The sequence below is a fragment of the Amia ocellicauda genome, unplaced genomic scaffold (assembly GCF_036373705.1).
Source record: "Amia ocellicauda isolate fAmiCal2 unplaced genomic scaffold, fAmiCal2.hap1 HAP1_SCAFFOLD_91, whole genome shotgun sequence".
Lineage (NCBI taxonomy): Eukaryota > Metazoa > Chordata > Actinopteri > Amiiformes > Amiidae > Amia > Amia ocellicauda.
Genome location: NW_027103016.1, coordinates 167,942 through 180,288, shown reverse-complemented (window position 1 = coordinate 180,288; position 12,347 = coordinate 167,942). Strand labels below are relative to the sequence as shown.

Sequence of the window (12,347 nt, the reverse complement as noted above, 5' to 3'; positions counted from 1 at the left end):
GTGGTGTAATGGTGTGGGGGATGTTTTCTTGGCACACTTTAGGCCCCTTAGTGCCAATCGGGCATCGTTTAAATGCCACGGCCCATTGTTTCTGACCATGTCCATCCCTTTATGACCACCATGTACCCGTCCTCTGATGGCTACTTCCAGCAGGATAATGCACCATGTCACAAAGGTCGAATCATTTCAAATTGGTTTCTTGAACATGACAATGAGTTCACTGTACTAAACTGGCAACCACAGTCACCAGATCTCAACCCAATAGAGCATCTTTGGGATGTGGTGTGTAGCGTTATGTTGGGTGTATTTGGATAAGAGTATTTGGGCTCTGAGCTGAAGCACGGATCTAAAGAAGACCTCTCCCCCCCAAAGTTATCAGATTTCCTTAGCTCATCAGCTTGGAACTGGTTTGCATCAAAGTGACAGTTTTGGGGAGGATGGCACCGAGAAGAGGCCAAATAGTTTGTTATTCTGCTATGAGATGTCTGGAGAAAGGGGCCTGTTGGTGATAAAAACTCTTTGAAGTGGATGAGAGCTGAAATCCCGACATAGAGCTACGAACCCAGGCCAACCGGCATTTCCAAAAGATGGCATGGATTGACATCAGTCATAAATCAAGCCCCCCTCCAATAGGACACTGGGGGCTGAAACCGAAATCCAATCTCAAGAACTCAGGAACCAATCACCTATTGATCTGACAGACTATAAAGGACAAACACGGCCTTTCTTTCTCTCTCTCTCTCACCTGAACCAGTAACTCGCTGCCACAGCATAACCTGTAGCTCTGTTGCCAGAACCGGAATCAGAAACCAACCAAGTCTTTGCCGGCAACAGAAGAGTTAAACTGGGAGAAGGAGATTGAGCCGTACGAAGAATTCTTTTAAAGGACTTTATTAAATAAAGAACTTTACAGACTGCACTGCCCGCCTGTGCCCACCTGATCAGTGGAGTTTTACAGCTGGACAATTGACTAAGTCGACTGAATACGAAAGTGTCAGTCATTTAAATAGCTATTTGAGTCTTAAGAAACTTGACCCTTGGAACAAACAGGGCCCTGCTTTCCTCAAAGACTTCATCTTCAAGTAACTACGGTGGAACCCCAGCTTACAAAGAAGATTTTGTGCACAACCTTGGAGCCTTCAAACCAGTGGAAAATCTGTTTGGAAACGACTCTACTTTCGCGAAACCCCAACTTCCAGGTGCATCGACTGAGTGGAAGTTCTTGGACAAAGCCGAACCGGACTGCCTTTGTTCCAACCACACGGAACTCGTGCCGTGTGCTGTTATCTGAGCCGGAAGCCAGAGAGGCCTATCTGCGACGAAGTTCACATAAGTTTAACAGTTTGGAGTTCATGATTCATGACATTTGAGAAATCAATTAGAAATGTTAATCTGTGATTCATAACTCTAGAATGTGTAATATCATTTAGTTTTCTTAAATATAAATGTGTGTTGCATTAAACTGTTTTGTTGATAATTTTAGAAATAAAATCTGTCAACGCCGAGAAATATCTTCTCATTCCTGTTTTACTGTTTATTCTGAAATTGACACAAGTTAATAGACATTAGATTAGTGGTGGCCCTGCCTATCCTTAATCATTGAATAATAATCAGTTAAGGGAAATTGTGGTAACAAGTAATGATAGGATCTTTCTTGGCACCTAAACGTAAATGAGACTGATATATATATATATATATATATATATATATATATATATATATATATATATATAATGAGAAGTTACCTGACATAAATACTAACCTGCGTAGTTATTTAATGTGTGACTAATAATACTAACGAGAGACTCACCTTCGTCTTACTAACCGGTATTGTAGTCAATGTGTTTATAACCTTTTTTGTTTAACGATTTGTGTGTTATCATATGCGATCCCATGGTCTTTGATTTGGTCACGGAAGTGATTTGTCTTTGATTTGTTGATCTAGAGTTGAATTTTAATTAGTTTTTCCCTTTTGTATAATTAGTGTAGTGCTACATTTAGTCTTTGTTTTGAATAAATTTGACAATTTATATCTTTGGAAATGGTGTCTGCGTCAAATTATTACAGAAATTGAGTTCTACAAGATTCCAGGATTCGTGATAAGGTGATACTATAAATACACTTCTATAATTGAAATTTATAAGTGTACCTTACGCTACATAATTGGTGCCCCGTGAGAGGAATCTTAGACTGAAAAGAACTAAGTTCTGTAATAGTTATTGGAGAGCTTTGTCCAGAAATCCAGATTCCAAAGGTTAGTAACAAGAAAACTTTTGTAGGCACGATACACTGTTTGTACTCTAGGGGACGCTCTAGAATTGCCCACGTGGTATGTGTATTTTTCTTTTTTTTTTTTTTTTTGCTGGAAGTTCTGTCAATACCCTCCAGCCTTTAAGAGACATCATGCAGCCAGGCCTCTTGGCTTGCGGCCACACCGTTCTGAACGCGCCCGATTTCATCAGATCTCGGAAGCTAAATGGAGCAGCGCCTGATCAGTACTTGGATGGGAGACCTCCTGGAAATACCAGGTACTGCAAGCTTTTTACGTCTCCTGGGTAACTTCATCGTAGATCTTAATACTCTCTTTCTGTCTGGAGGAGATATAATTGATGAAATGTACACGTACCCGGCTACTTTCAACACCCTTTGCTGCACTGATATTTTTTCCTCCATTATTCTTTTTCTTTTTTCTTTTTTCTGGAAGTTCCGTCAATATCCGCCAGCCTTTAAGAGACATCATGCAACCAGGCCTCTCGGCTTGCGGACACACAGTCCTGAACGCGCCCGATCTCGTCAGATCTCGGAAACTAAACGGGGCAGGACCTGGTCAGTACTTGGATGGGAGATCTCCAGGAAATACCAGGTGCTGCCAGCTTTTTACGTCTCCTGGGGAACTTCATCGTAGCTCTTAATACTCTCTTTCTGTCTGGAGAAGATATAATTGAAGAATTGTACACGTACCCGGCTACTTTCAACACCCTTTGCTGCACTGGTATTTTTCCCTCTATTTTTCTTTTTTTTTTTGCTGGAAGTTCCGTCAATACCCGCCAGCCTTTAAGAGACATCATGCAGCCAGGCATCTTGGCTTGCGGCCACACCATCCTGAACGCGACCGATCTCGTCAGATCTCGGAAGCTAAACGGGGCAGGACCTGGTCAGTACTTGAATGTGAGACCTCCTGGAAATACCTGGTGCTGCAAGCTTTTACGTCTCCTGGGAAACTTCATCGTAGCTCTTAATACTCTCTTTCTGTCTGGAGAAGATATAATTGAAGAATTGTACACGTACCCGGCTACTTTCAACACCCTTTGCTGCACTGGTATTTTTCCCTCTATTTTTCTTTTTTTTTTTGCTGGAAGTTCCGTCAATACCCGCCAGCCTTTAAGAGATATCATGCAGCCAGCCCTCTTGGCTTGCGTCCACACCGTCCTGAACGCGCCCGATCTCGACAGATCTCGGAAGCTAAACGGGGCAGGGCCTGGTCAGTACTTTGATGGGTGATCTCCTGGAAATACCAGGTGCTGCCAGCTTTTTACGTCTCCTGGGAAACTTCATCGTAGCTCTTAATACTCTCTTTCTGTCTGGAGGTGTTATAATTTAGGAATTGTACACGTACCCGGCTACTATCAACAGCCTTTGCTGCACTGATATTTTTCCCTCCATTTTTCTTTATTTTTATTTTTTTTTGCTGGAAGTTCCGTCAATACCCGCCAGCCTTTAAGAGACATCATGCAGCCAGGCCTCTTTGCTTGCGGCCACACTGTCCTGAACGCGCCCAATCTTGTGAGATCTTGGAAGCAAATCGTGGCAGGGCCTGGTCAGTATTTGGATGGGTGACCTCCTGGAAATACCAGGTACTGCAAACTTTTTACGTCTCCTGGGTTACTTCATCGTAGTTCTTAATTCTCTCTTTCTGTCAGGAGGAGATATAATTGAAGAATTGTACACGTACCCGGCTACTGTCAACACCCTTTGCTGCACTGATATTTTTCCCTCCATTTTTCATTTTTTTTTTTTTTTTGCTGGAAGTTACGTCAATACCCGCCAGCCATTAAGAGACATCATGCAGCCTGGCCTCTTGGCTTGCGGCCTCACCGTCCTGAACACGCCCGATCTCATCAGATCTCGGAAGCTAAACGGGGCAGGGCCTGATCAGTACTTGCATGGGAGACCTCCTGGAAATACCAGGTACTGCAAGCTTTTTACGTCTCCTGGGTAACTTCATTGTAGCTCTTAATTCTCTCTTTCTGTCTGGAGGAGATATAATTGAAGAATTGTACACGTACCCGGCTTCTTTCAACACCCTTTGCTGCACTGATATTTTTCCATCCATTTTTCTTTTTTTTTTTTTTTTTTTTGCTGGAAGTTCCGTCAATACCCGCCAGCCTTTAAGAGACATCATGCAGCCAGGCGTCTCGGCTTGCGGCCTCACCGTCCTGAACGCTACCGATCTTGTCAGATCTCGGAAGCTAAACGGGGCAGGGCCTGGTCAGTACTTGGATGGGTGACCTCCTGGAAATACCAGGTGCTGCAAGCTTTTTATGTCTCCTGGGTAACTTCATTGTAGCTCTTAATTCTCTCTTTCTGTCTGGAGGAGATATAATTGAAGAAATGTACACGTACCCGGCTACTTTCAACACCCTTTGCTGAACTGATATTTTTCCCTCCATTTTTCTTTTTTTATTTGCTGGAAGTTCCGTCAACACCCGTCTGCCTTAAAGAGACATCATGCAGCCAGGCCTCTCGGCTTGCGGCTACACCGTCCTGGACGCACCCCGTCTCGTCAGATCTCGGAACTTAAACGGGTCAGGGCCTGGTCAGTACTTGGATGGGAGACCTCCTGGAAATACCAGGTGCTGCAAGCTTTTTACGTCACTTGGGTAACTTCATCGTAGCTCTTAATACTCTCTTTCTGTCTGGAGGAGATATAATTGAAGAATTTTACACGTACCCCGCTACTTACAACACCCTTTGCTGCACTGATATTGTTCCCTCCATTTTTTTTTTTTTTTTTTTTTTTTTTGCTGGAAGTTCCGTCAATACCCACCAGCCTTTAAGCGACATCATGCAGCCAGGCCTCTCTGCTTTTGGCCACACCATCCTGAACGCGCCCGATCTCGTCAGATCTCGGAAGCTAAACGGGGCAGGCGACCGATTGTCATTTCTCACTACTTCTTTCTTAGCAGACGCCCTCTTCCTGTGCGACTTGCCAAGGCACAAGAGATTTTTATAATGGTGCAATTCAGAATCAAATTACCCACCAAGGCTTAGTACCAATGACGTGTTCAAGACGTTACACAGGTGCAGTGGAGAAATCTACAGGTCACGCACGTCCTGCAGCCCACATTGTGAGCTAATCATTGCAGACCAGGTATGGAGTCATCGTTAATGGCTCAGGGGAGGGGGGCTGTAAGGGAACATCAAGATACGATACGATACGATACGATACACCTCACCTCACCAGCGCAGCCCCGGCCGCTCCGCCTGGCGGCTGGCAGGGGGGAAGCATCTCTGCCCACTACTTCGGCGTATCGGGGATTGTAGTGGATTTCTGCTCCGTTTTCCAATGACACTTGGGATTACGGTTGATTGATTACCTCTCCGGATTTGCACATTCCCCCAGCATGCCTCTGCCCGGCATGGGGATGGGGTGAAGTGTCCCTGTCTGCCATGGTGGTACGGACGTTTGGTGAAAGAGAGGCGCTAGAGTCTCTCCAGGGAAGGCCCCCGGCCTCACCGCCAACGAGCAGGGAGTGGGACAGGCTTCCCGGCCCCAAACAGCGAGTCGCCTCGCTCCCCCGGCCCACCTGGGTACAAAGGCGGGTGCTCTCTAACCCAGCCCTTGTGTTCGCGACGGCAATACGTATAATAAAACTGGAACGATACAGAGAAGATTTGCATGGCCCCTGTGCAAGGATGACACGCAAATTCGTGAAGCGTTCCATATCTTGGTCAGTTTCTCGGTAGCGCGCCGGTTCCCATTGTCCTTGCGGGCATCTGGTGCTTGCGTCGCGGGCGGTTTCTCACACCGTGGGTATCTCTCCCTCTCGCGCCCGTGCTCGGTGGTGTCGAGTCCTCTCGCACTCCTGCGTCACAGCGGATCTCTCGACCCCGTTCGGCGCAAGCGAATTTTCCCTCCGTTTTTGTTCTTTCCACTGCTAGCGCTGCCTCTGTGAAGGCGGATGGTGCTTGTGAGAAGTCAACAGCGTGTCCACCGAAAAGGGTGTCTGACTCCTGGTTTTGGATCCGGAAGGGTTGATAACAGACCGAAACGGTTACAATATGATACTGCTTAGATTAATTGTGAATATGTATTGTGATCGTGCTCGGCTCAGGTGTGCGTTCAGTCCGCACACAAAACATTTCGGTCGCGAAACGTCTAATCAAATCGAATAAAATGGCGGGGATAGCATGTTTGATCCGTGTGCTATTGTTTTTCAACAATTGTAATGCCCTTTGTAACGTTTAACCACTTCGTTACATACAGCTTGTTATAGGATATTTTGAACTGAACCTATTTTGCTGTGAATTTATATTTACTGCGAATAGTTTATTGTGGCTGGTCTTGGTCTGTCTGCACTAAATAAATGATTTGTATCAAGGGATTATTTAGTTTGTCTGTGTACTTTTTTACCTAACCACTAAAGGCCACTCCTTGCACTTCACACATTTGCCCTTTTAATTACTCCCTTACTGACATACATTAACATGCAATGTGCGTGTGATAATAGTTTTAGCAGCCTGTTGCCATTCAGGTGAGACAATAACTAGTAAATCCTTTTATTTATTTTTTCATGTTGGTGCGCCGCGAAGGTTTTTGGTCTCAGCAAAGTGTGCCGTGGCATTACAACGCTTGGGAACCACTGGCTTGGCTTGTTGGGCATCCAGGTATGCACTGAGATTACGATCGGCACGATGATTGTCGTTCTCAGGAGAATTGTGTTTCTTTGCTGATCACGTTCTCTGTCGCTTTTTACACAGTTCTTACAAGTGGCACATTGGGGATGAGGAGCAGAGCATGCTGACACGCATAGCTGTGGACTTCTGCATGGCATGGGGCCACAGGTCATTCCAAGTATTTCAAGACGACTGCAAATGTGTGGACACGTTGTGTTGGCCCAACCCTCACAGATTGTGCCAAGTCAAGTAGAGATGCATGTTGTGCTGTTCTAAAGTGACACGTCGTCAACGGCAAAAACACCTCTCAGAGTTCCTGGCTTGACTTGCCTCTGGAAGACAACACTTGCCCAGGCTGGATATTTGCCGAAAGAAGCAAAGAGGACTAGACACCTTGCCTAGACGCAACTGCATATTTCATTGTCACCTGTAAGGCCATCCAGGCTTTTCACCATCATGGCCCTCGGTCAACAAGGCGCCCGAACAGAGACTCGAACCCTGGACCCTCAGATTAAAAGTCTGATGCTCTACCGGCTGAGCTACCCGGGCTTCAGTGAAGTGCTTCATGATTGTTCCAGACCGCTTTCTGGCCGGTTTAGAAAACTGGGCTCAGGGTGAAAAGGGTCACATGCATATGAGATGTTTGGGCAATGCGAGTTCTCCACAGCAAATCCAAATTTCCGGTGTTTTCTCCTTGTCCTCATGCAATTCCAATGGCTTGACATTTGGGAGCTCGTCCAAAACAGATGTCAAACCATAATCACGCCTTCCTTCGAGCCGGAATTGAACCAGCGACCTAAGGATGCCCGCTGCCTGAAACCTACAGTCCTCCGCTATACCAACTGAGCTATCGAAGGGAAGCTTCTCACCGTCTTCCCCTGGCAGTCTCAGTGGCCGTGCAAAGCCAAGAAGCACCGTGGCTTGGCTCAGTGGTTTTCAACCCGTGTGCCGTGAGGACTACCCAATTGTGTCGTGAGATTTTTATCCCCTGAAAAATATTATGTCATTTTGTTTGGTCAACTTCATAAATCTTGTATCAAATCAAACTTATTCAAATGTGTGAAAATATTACATTTATACATCACCTGTAGAAAGCGTTTCATAACTGAAATGTTGTGTTTGCCGGACTGAACGCACACCTACACTGAGTTGCAGTGCTATCAGTTGTATCGTAAGGTACACTTATAAATTTCAATTTAAGAAGTGAATTTATAGTATCACCTTATCACGAATCCTGGAATCTTGTAGAACTCAATTTCTGTAATAATTGGACACAGACACCAATTCCAAAGATATAAATTGTTAAATTTATTCAAAACCAAAGACTAAATGTAGCACTACACTAATTATACAAAAGGGAAAAGCTAATTAAAATTCAACTCTAGATCAACAAATCAAAGACAAATCACTTCCGTGACCAAATCAAAGACCATGGGATCGCATATGATAACACACAAATCGTTAAACAAAAAAGGTTATAAACACATTAACTACAATACCGGTTAGTAAGACGAAGGTGAGTCTCTCGTTAGTATTGTTAGTCAGACATTAAATAACTACGCAGGTTAGTATTTATGTCAGGTAACTTCTCGTTATATATATATCAGTCTCATTTACGTTTAGGTGCCGAGAAAGATCCTATCATTACTTGTTACCACAATTTCCCTTAACTGATTATTATTCAATGATCAAGGATAGGCAGGGCCACCAATAATCTAACGTCTATTGACTTGTGTCAATTTCAGACTAAACAGTTAAACAGTAATGAGAAGATATTTCTCGGGGTTGACAGATTTTATTTCTAAAATTATCAACAAAACAGTTTAATGCAACACACATTTATATTTAAGAAAACTAAATGATATTACACATTCTAGAGTTTTGAATCACAGAATAACATTTCTAATTGATTTCTCAAATGTCATGAATCATGAACTCCAAACTGTTAAACTTATCTGAACTTCGTCGCAGAGAGGCCTCTCTGTCTTCGGGCTCAGATCACAGCACACGGCACATGGTCCGTGTGGTTTGGAACAAAGGCAGTGCGGTTCGGCTTTGTCCGAGAACTTCCACTCAGTCGATGCACCTGGAAATTGGGGTTTCGCGAAATTAGAGTCTTTTCCAAACAGATTTTCCACTGGTTTGAAGGCTCCAAGGTTGTGCACAAAATCTTCTTTGTAAGCAGGGTTCCACCGTAGTTACTTGAAGACAAAGTCTTTGAGGAAAGCAGGGCCCTGTTCGTTCCAAGGGTCAAGTTTCTTAAGACTCAAATAGCTATTTAAATGACTGAACACTTTCATATACATTCGACTTACTCAATTGTCCAGCTGTAAAACTCCACTGATCAGGTGGGCACAGGCGGGCATGCGCAGTCTGTAAAGTTCTTTATTTAATAAAGTCCTTTAATAGAATTCTTCGTACGGCTCAATCTCCTTCTCCCAGTTTAACTCTTCTGTTGCCGGCAAAGACTTGGTTGGTTTCTGGTTCCGGTTCGGGCAACAGAGCTACAGGTTGAGCTGTGGCAATGAGTTACTGGTTCAGGTGAGAGAGAAAGAGAGAGAGAGAGAGAGAGAGACTGTGCACTGTTCCTTATAGTCTGTCAGATCAATAGGTGATTGGTTCTTGAGTTCTTGAGATTGGATTTCGGTTTCAGCCCCCAGTGTCCTAATGGAGGGGGGCTTGATTTATGACTGATGTCAATCCATGCCATCTTTTGGACATGCCGGTTGTCCCGGGTTCGTAGCTCTATGTCGGGATTTTGGCTCTCGTCCACTTCAAAGAGTTTTTATCACCTACAGGCCCCTTTCTCCAAACATCTCATAGCAGGATTCAACCTATTTGGCCTCTTCTCGGTGCCATCCTCCCCAAAACTGTCACTTTGATGCAAACCAGTTCCAAGCTGATGAGCAAAGGAAATCTGATAACTTTGGGGGTGGAGAGGTCTTCTTTAGATCAGTGCTTCAGCTCAGAGCCCGAATGCTCTTATCAAAATACACCCAACATAACGCTACACAGTGGAACTGCAAGGCAATTGATTAAAGGGACATGTGGTGAATTCCTTTTTATCTTTATACTGTTGTTGGATGTCTCCTGTTCCTCTAAGTCTCATTTGGCCTTGGTTTTCCCCCTCTGTGTTGAATAATCGGGCTCTAAATAGCCCCGGCGTTTCTCCTGCAGTTCTTCGTTCTTTCCACTGCTAGCGCTGCCTTTGTGCAGCTTGTTATAGGATATTGTGAACTGAACCTATTTTGCTGTGAATTTATATTTACTGCGAATAGTTTATTGTGGCTGGTCTTGGTCTGTCTGCACTAAATAAATGATTTGTATCAAGGGATTATTTAGTTTGTCTGTGTACTTTTTTACTTAACCACTAAGGGCCACTCCTTGCACTTCACACATTTGCCCTTTTAATTACTCCCTTACTGACATACTTTAACATGCAATGTGCGTGTGATAATAGTTTTAGCAGCCTGTTGCCATTCAGGTGAGACAATACCTAGTAAATCCTTTTTTTTTTTTTTCATGTTGGTGCGCCGCGAAGGTTTTTGGTCTCAGCAAAGTGTGCCGTGGCATTACAACGCTTGGGAACCACTGGCTTGGCTTGTTGGGCATCCAGGTATGCACTGAGATTACGATCGGCACGATGATTGTCGTTCTCAGGAGAATTGTGTTTCTTTGCTGATCACGTTCTCTGTCGCTTTTTACACAGTTCTTACAAGTGGCACATTGGGGATGAGGAGCAGAGCATGCTGACACGCATAGCTGTGGACTTCTGCATGGCATGGGGCCACAGGTCATTCCAAGTATTTCAAGACGCCTGCAAATGTGTGGACACGTTGTGTTGGCCCAACCCTCACAGATTGTGCCAAGTCAAGTAGAGATGCATGTTGTGCTGTTCTAAAGTGACACGTCGTCAACGGCAAAAACATCTCTCAGAGTTCCTGGCTTGACTTGCCCAGGCTGGATATTTGCCGAAAGAAGCAAAGAGGACTAGACACCTTGCCTAGACGCAACTGCATATTTCATTGTCACCTGGAAGGCCATCCAGGCTTTTCACCATCATGGCCCTCAGTCAACAAGGCGCCCGAACAGGGACTCAAACCCTGGACCCTCAGATTAAAAGTCTGATGCCCTCCTGGCTGAGCTACCCGAGCTTCAGTGAAGTGCTTCACAATGTGTTGGCTTCATGATTGTTCCAGACCGCTTTCTGGCCGGTTTAGAAAACTGGGCTCAGGGTGAAAAGGGTCACATGCATATGAGATGTTTGGGCAATGCGAGTTCTCCACAGCAAATCCAAATTTCCGGTGTTTTCTCCTTGTCCTCATGCAATTCCAATGGCTTGACATTTGGGAGCTCGTCCAAAACCGATGTCAAACCATAATCACGCCTTCCTTCGAGCCGGAATTGAACCAGCGACCTAAGGATGCCCGCAGCCTGAAACCTCCAGTCCTCCGCTCCACCAGCTGAGCTATCAAAGGGAAGCTTCTCACCGTCTTCCCCTGGCAGTCTCAGTGGCCGTGCAAAGCCAAGAAGCACCGTGGCTTGGCTCAGTGGTTTTCAACCCGTGTGCCGTGAGGACTACCCAATTGTGTCGTGAGATTTTTATCCCCTGAAAAATATTATGTCATTTTGTTTGGTCAACTTCATAAATCTTGTATCAAATCAAACTTATTCAAATGTGTGAAAATATTACATTTATACATCACCTGTAGAAAGCGTTTCATAACTGAAATGTTGTGTTTGCCGGACTGAACGCACACCTACACTGAGTTGCAGTGCTATCAGTTGTATCGTAAGGTACACTTAAAAATTTCAATTTAAGAAGTGAATTTATAGTATCACCTTATCACGAATCCTGGAATCTTGTAGAACTCAATTTCTGTAATAATTGGACACAGACACCAATTCCAAAGATATAAATTGTTAAATTTATTCAAAAACAAAGACTAAATGTAGCACTACACTAATTATACAAAAGGGAAAAGCTAATCAAAATTCAACTCTAGATCAACAAATCAAAGACAAATCACTTCCGTGACCAAATCAAAGACCATGGGATCGCATATGATTACACACAAATCGTTAAACAAAAAAGGTTATAAACACATTAACTACAATACCGGTTAGTAAGACGAAGGTGAGTCTCTCGTTAGTATTGTTAGTCAGACATTAAATAACTACGCAGGTTAGTATTTATGTCAGGTAACTTCTCGTTATATATATATCTGTCTCATTTACGTTTAGGTGCCGAGAAAGATCCTATCGTTACTTGTTACCACAATTTCCCTTAACTGATTATTATTCAATGATCAAGGATAGGCAGGGCCACCAATAATCTAACGTCTATTGACTTGTGTCAATTTCAGACTAAACAGTTAAACAGGAATGAGAAGATATTTCTCGGGGTTGACAGATTTTATTTCTAAAATTATCAACAAAACAGTTTAATG

The 12,347-nt window shown here is 44.0% G+C and overlaps 5 non-coding genes and 8 pseudogenes across 5 annotated transcripts; 9 read left to right on the top strand and 4 right to left on the bottom strand.

The window, feature by feature from the left end:
• The first annotated feature begins 2,421 nt into the window (after nt 1-2,421).
• On the top strand, nt 2,422-2,540 carry LOC136745309 (uncharacterized; annotated as a pseudogene).
• A 216-nt stretch (nt 2,541-2,756) lies between these two features.
• On the top strand, nt 2,757-2,875 carry LOC136745319 (uncharacterized; annotated as a pseudogene).
• Nucleotides 2,876-3,084: 209 nt separating this feature from the next.
• Nucleotides 3,085-3,203, top strand: LOC136745304 (uncharacterized; annotated as a pseudogene).
• A 208-nt stretch (nt 3,204-3,411) lies between these two features.
• On the top strand, nt 3,412-3,530 carry LOC136745307 (uncharacterized; annotated as a pseudogene).
• A 217-nt stretch (nt 3,531-3,747) lies between these two features.
• Nucleotides 3,748-3,866, top strand: LOC136745316 (uncharacterized; annotated as a pseudogene).
• A 215-nt stretch (nt 3,867-4,081) lies between these two features.
• On the top strand, nt 4,082-4,200 carry LOC136745312 (uncharacterized; annotated as a pseudogene).
• Nucleotides 4,201-4,418: 218 nt separating this feature from the next.
• Nucleotides 4,419-4,537, top strand: LOC136745333 (uncharacterized; annotated as a pseudogene).
• A 209-nt stretch (nt 4,538-4,746) lies between these two features.
• Nucleotides 4,747-4,865, top strand: LOC136745313 (uncharacterized; annotated as a pseudogene).
• Nucleotides 4,866-5,844: 979 nt separating this feature from the next.
• On the top strand, nt 5,845-5,951 carry LOC136745327 (U6 spliceosomal RNA). Its single transcript, XR_010816089.1, has one exon. It is a non-coding gene; the product is annotated as a U6 spliceosomal RNA (small nuclear RNA).
• A 1,422-nt stretch (nt 5,952-7,373) lies between these two features.
• trnak-uuu (transfer RNA lysine (anticodon UUU)) lies at nt 7,374-7,446 on the bottom strand. The gene has a single exon. It is a non-coding gene; the product is annotated as a tRNA-Lys (tRNA).
• A 219-nt stretch (nt 7,447-7,665) lies between these two features.
• On the bottom strand, nt 7,666-7,754 carry trnay-gua (transfer RNA tyrosine (anticodon GUA)). Its single transcript is given in 2 exon segments — nt 7,666-7,701; nt 7,718-7,754. It is a non-coding gene; the product is annotated as a tRNA-Tyr (tRNA).
• A 3,224-nt stretch (nt 7,755-10,978) lies between these two features.
• trnak-uuu (transfer RNA lysine (anticodon UUU)) lies at nt 10,979-11,051 on the bottom strand. Its single transcript has one exon. It is a non-coding gene; the product is annotated as a tRNA-Lys (tRNA).
• A 235-nt stretch (nt 11,052-11,286) lies between these two features.
• Nucleotides 11,287-11,375, bottom strand: trnas-gga (transfer RNA serine (anticodon GGA)). The gene is given in 2 exon segments: nt 11,287-11,322; nt 11,339-11,375. It is a non-coding gene; the product is annotated as a tRNA-Ser (tRNA).
• Between the last annotated feature and the right edge of the window lie 972 nt (nt 11,376-12,347).